The sequence below is a fragment of the Stylophora pistillata genome, chromosome 2 (assembly GCF_964205215.1).
Source record: "Stylophora pistillata chromosome 2, jaStyPist1.2, whole genome shotgun sequence".
Lineage (NCBI taxonomy): Eukaryota > Metazoa > Cnidaria > Anthozoa > Scleractinia > Pocilloporidae > Stylophora > Stylophora pistillata.
In genome coordinates, this window is record NC_142520.1 from 42,821,019 (window position 1) to 42,827,377 (window position 6,359).

The window sequence follows — 6,359 nt, forward strand, 5'->3', positions numbered from 1 at the left end:
GAACTTCCAACAACAAAAAGTTTGACCTAAATCTCCACTAATTTTACACAGAAGCACGAACAGAAGATGGTACTTTGTATTCAAGGTCATCCCTTCTTGAACTGCGAAGTGCAATTGAAAGATACCTCAACAATCCGCCATTTAACAGGTGAAATCTCCACATCAAAAGGCACAGATTTCCAAGGGGAGATGACAAAACGCGGAGCCCTACTCCATGGAGTACTCTATGGAATACCTCAATGGAGTACCCCTAAAAATCATGTAGTGGTCGAATAAAATACTTCATAAACATGGTAAATCGTATAAATGTACATATTTTTAGTAAATACATTTTGAGCTTTCCCGCTCACCGATTGTCAAATTAAAGTTCGATACATCCAAATTTTTTGGGATGTATAGAACTTTTTTGGGATAGAAATTTTTTGGGATTTTTTGGGGGTAGGGGGCTCTCAGTCTTACAGCTTCCCCCATTTTGGTTTTAGCGTTGTGTAATGAGTTCTTTGACCGGAAGAAAAAAAAAAAACTTCATACGATGAACAAAACTCACTGTTTCGAGTTCTGTACGAGGTAAATTATTTAAACTTACTACATTTTCCAAATCAATTGCCCAGTCGGATTATTTGCTGACCCATCGGTGTTTTTATTTTTTGTTTCTTTGCATATCAATTTTATTACGCTACAAATAGAAGGGCGAAGAGGTCAGTTTAAACTCACGAATTTCTTTTTTTAAGTCCTAGCTTTTATCCTCATCGCTTCACACAATCAAGAAACCCACGAGGCCTTTTGTTAATAGATTGAACGCCAAACCTCTTAGAGACGCCCTACCTAAACAAGTATCTTGAAAGACGTAATACCAGCTGCCGAATGAAGGATGACCGTACTTTTGGCCTCTTGAAGATCATAAATAAAGATGGTACTCGGCCTATCAAAGAAAACGTTCATGGATTACATTTAAGCCTTCTGTTTGAAGTGGCCAGCAGTTTAATGTTCAATTCAAGATGGCGGTCACTTCGTGGACTGTGTCTAACTGTGACAATCATAGAGCTGGCAAGCGCAAAATACATTAAGATATGTACAGCTAAACGATTTACCATGTTTATAAAGTATTTTAACAAGGAGCCCTACTCCATGGAATAGGGCTCCGTGTTTTTTCATCTCCCGATTTCCAAGCGTCAAACAGGCTCCTCCGGAGTCAAATAAAGCTAATAAACAATCGCGAGAACAAAGAAAGCTCAAAACACAAACCTCGAATTCTAGTAGCAGATTTCCAAAAGATGGAGACGTGAAACGAAATCCGGAGAGATAATCCTTGGGGTCTTCTACGGAATGATCTGGCTTCATATAACCTTGTGCTGGTATCGTCGAGGACGCGAAGGTCTACGACAGTTGACGAAGCAAAGTTTCAAGTTCTTGTTAGATGACAACGGACGGGAATACGTTTCAATGACCCATGACGGGGCTACTAATTAGGAACCATGCAAGGGGGATTGAAAAACGCTTCCCCGCCGGCAATAGACTAACTTATGACCATTCGTAGGTGGTGTAAAAACTGCAAAGCAGCAAGGATGGAGCTTACGATGGAAAACTCCGATTTCGGACTTGTAAAGGCTGTCTGTGTATCGGATTTTGTTTCTATGAGAACCTCCCTGCTATCAAATAATATATTTATTTTCCACTGACAAGTCATTTTCAATAGAAAAGTCCAATCACGGAAGTCAAGTTTTCGTTTTTGAGTGACATTTAATATAACAAAGGCAAATCCTTTAAAGTATGGGGTGACATTAGCAATGTTTTAAATTCCACACTTTCTTCCAGACTTCCTTCATTTTTTAGAAACTAAAAAGTGAAGAAAACGAAACAACGATTTAATTTCATTCTTTAAGTTGGACGCGTAGCTTGAACGAATTGAACGAAATATGTGATATAATTGTTTTGTCTTTTAACTTTGTATTTATTTAAGACAACAGCTGTAAAAATCTTTAGTTCTGTGTGGATTAATTCTTTTCTGCTTAATATGCAGATAAATGCGATCATTTTCTAACAGAGTAAAGGGACAATCAACATTCAGGTACTAAACATAAGAGCTTTATTACTTTCAGTTGTTTTCCTATATATTAGTTTAATTCAATTCCCTCTCGCTTCCTATACTCTAGAAAAATTAGGTTTAAAAGCAATAGGCATTTTTTTGGTTGATGACAAAGAATCTTCTTTGGCTGCACAGATGTCGATACTTTTGATAAATTTATCACAGTATTTATTCCGAACTATTCTATCTCCCACATTGTTTGCATTTTTTTCTTAGTGTTTGTGATTCTCATGTTATTCCTTTGATGCATATTACGCCGTCGTTTTCTGCGAAACAGAGACACGGAATAACTGAAACATGAATATTTTCTTTCATCACTTTTTATTATTTCTCAGAATTAAATTTTTCCTTACCAAAGCCGGTATATTTTCAGCAATAAAAATAGTAAGAGTTAAGGATAATGATCGACATAGAAAAGGTCGCAATTCTTCGATATATAAGAATGTGTGTTTTGTGATGATACTTTACAATGGAAATGCAAATTTTACCGAAAAGGAAACATGTTTCTTTTGCGTTTTTCCAAGTTTGACGTAAATTTGAAAGTCAAATGAACGAAAATTAGACTTGAAGCAGTCAGTTTGTAAATTATAAAACAGTGATATTCACAGAGTAACGGACATACACTTATTAAAAATAAAATTTTACCACTCATTAAGAAATTGTAAAACAACAGACGAAAAAGAAATTAAAGCAGTCTATCTGTGAGGAAAAAAAAAGTCCTAAATCTGTTATTCTTTTTACCTGAATATATAGATAGCGCATAATGCATACAAATCTTTTCTTCTTATGTAATTTCTTTGATGATATGCCATGAAACAATTATTGCAAAGCGCAATTTCTCCTTCTATCTTCAATATGTGTAGAAACTAAAGCTGATTGGCTTTGAGAATAACGAGACTGGTTAGACCTCAAAACTGCAACTCTAACATTTCTCCTGCTTTTCTACATCTAAAAATTATAAAATACTTTAAATAGTTTCTTGCGACGTTCGCACCATAAACGATATAAAAAGATGACTTATGCATTTCAAAATTATAGGAAAGAGATCGAAACGTCTGTCCTTTAAAGAGTAATGGCTGTTCTCTTGCCAATAAGAACAAGTAGTGACGGTTTTGGAATTATCAATGAATTTTGAAATTGAGGAATAACATAATTATTTTATTACGAGCTCTTTTTATCTAAAGGCGGCGAGCTTTCCTTCTTTTACTGCTAGATATCTACACTATCAGTACAGATGTCGATCCTGTTTATGTATTTATGCTCCGTGTTCTGCTTAAATATAGCTTGTAAAATATTTTTCCACAGCAAAGTATGTTTAATCAAGATGATTCCTTTCCGTTTTTGACCAGAGTATCTGTGACTGATGCCCTAGATGTGCATTTTACGCCTAGCTAGCTGTCAAAACAAGGACAACACAAAATGAGGGAAAATTGAATAAACTCATGATAAAACTTTATCTAACTCATCAAAATCTCATTTCCCCCCACTAACATCGCTATATTGTCAAGAACAATGGTGTTGAGAGGTTTGGAAAACGATGAACTTGATCAAATAAAAAATTCAAATAATACTTACGTCAGAGAACAAAACAAGAAGCAGGCAGCTTGCAAGAGACAAGAAAAAAGTAACAGCTGATTGGTGGATAAAAGGATAACTAATCTACAACGCAAGGATTTCAATTTATGTCTTTCAAAATTCTAAAGATATTATAATTTTTTTTTTTGCGTCAGAGGATAGAAAACTCTACAGACGGAATGAGAGGCAGTTTGTTGATAAGAAAGAGAATTCATACCATGCTGCCCATTCTTTTCGCTTCATATGAAAAATACAGGATACGAATATAATATTTCAATTTGCGCAACTGTTGGGATTTTTTTCAGCGTTTGAAAAGAAATAAAAAAGTACCGTTATATTTGTTTAGAGGTTGTAAAGCACCAAACAAGGTATGGAATGTGGAGAGTTCTCCTTTACGCAGGCCTTGCTTTCGCCTGATATGAGGAATATAATATGCTTTTGTCTGATATGAGGAATATAATATGCTTTTGTCTGATGTGAGGAATATAATATGCTTTCGCCTGATGCGAGGAATATAATATGCTTTCGCCTGATATGAGGAATATAATATGCTTATGGAAGTTTATCTCAATGCATTTAAATAAAAAACATTTTTGTTATCGATTGCCATGAATTAACAATTATTTTTTTAACGGTTCATTTCGTAACTGAATTCTAACTTAATAGCTCAGTGATTACATTAATTTTGTTTTCTTACCTCGGTACGTTGTTAAGTGGTCTTTGAGTGAGCACTGAGAGAATTGTGCATATTGATGGATTAAAAAATGTACTGTAAACCTGACAGATTAAGCTGTAGCCATGAAGATACTTTGAATGGCCGCTAATCATTTTTTGAGATACTTTGGCTGAGCAAGTAAAAAAAGGAACGATTTATCGTTGCTTTTTTTACTTTCTCAAGATATAAATGAAAAAAGACAAAAATTGCGAAAAAAAACAAAACAAAACAAAACAGAGAGGAACTACCTCTTGAACCCTGTTTTTCCTTTCTTAATCAAAGTGAAAAGTAAACAATGATTTTCATTCGAAATTTAAAAAGAAATAGCCGACTTCACGTAGATGAAGTTTGTATGAAATTGCTCTCTTAATAGGTAAGAAGAGCATTCAAATTATTTCGCAAATGGCTTCCTCACTCCACACGTTAAAACAACGCAAAAAAAGCTGTTCTTTGAATATTTTCTTTTCATTTCGTTTTCCTCCTTTCGATTCTTAATCGGACATAAAATCCTCTTCTGATACTCTTTCGCGCTGCTATTTACTGACACATATATATCGAATTTTTTCTCTGTTATCACAAAATATTGAAAGCTTAAAAAGAATACAGGATCCGAATTCAAGTTATATTTAAATTCTTAATACAGAAAAGTCATCTGTCAGTCATGAGGACTGTAATTAAAAATACGTAATTTATCGTTGAAAGTTTCTCTCAATGTTTGCATTTCAATCCGCTATGGGGTGATTAATTTTTAAATTCAAATGTCCAAGCTGTTGTTTTAGTTGTTATCAGATGACATCGGGCTGCTTTTGGATAAGCAAATACGTTATCCCAATATTAGTTTTTTTCCTCAGTTATTCTTGTATAAGTCTTGTATTTTAACGTTACCGACATTCCTTTTTCAACGAAAGAAAAGGTTAACTCGCTCAACAATATCAACACTTCATCAAGGAAAAAGATATCGAGAAAATCTGGATATATCAACAAAGTTGAATGGTAAATTGGCCACCGTAACGATTACAAAAGCTGACGTTTCGAGCGTTAGCCCTTCGTCGGAGCTCCGACCATAAGTAGCCCACCTTTATATAACGATGAGTATCCAACATATCACTTCTGCTTTAACTGTTAACTATAAGACACTTAAGCTGGTGTTAATAAAGAAGATCGTCAACGTGGGGAGTCAATCGATCACAACGTCTCTGAAATTAACGATGAAACGGTCACAACTTTCCATAAATCCAGAGCAAATAATTATGATGTTTTGATAAATAAAAGAAACCCAAAGTCCTAATCATAGGTTTCAACGAGACGGGTACCCACTGCTTTGGGAATGATGGAGACAAATTTACTAAAAATTTTGAAAGGTTTACTTGGATAGAACTCTTGAACGAGCTCTAAACGGCACAGTCTAAAACCTTTCAGCCTTGTATTCGACTGTCTAGCTCAAAGCGCGATTCATGTACAAGGATTCGTGAAATGGTCACGAAACTGAATATTTGCCTAGTTTTCATGTTGCGTTAGCGATATTTTCCGAAGCAAAACGCTAAAATTTTTTTTTGGGAGCAACCTTCCCCTCCACCCCCCCCCCCCCCCTCCATTCCCTGCTTCACGGCCTATGATAATAATAATAATTTAATCATTTATTGATTTAAAGTACCCTTTTTAACATACCAGGTGATAAAAAGCGTATAATATATAACTTGTAATTATACTAAATTTCAAATTTGCGTTTACAACACCAACAACTGACTTTTAGTGAGAGGATATACACATGTTTAAAATCAAGGAAAATTAAGCATATCAACTTTATTTCTTTAGCAAACACCATTAGGACGGTATCTTCGATGGCCAAGTGGAGTTTCATTCTTGTTTTCTGTAAGCAATTCAGATGTTTACAGTCATTGCCTAACGTTTTAAGCGATTTGAAATATTTTTTTTCTAATGGAGGGAGAGAGGAGGCTCTATGGGTAGAGTGGGCGGTGAGGA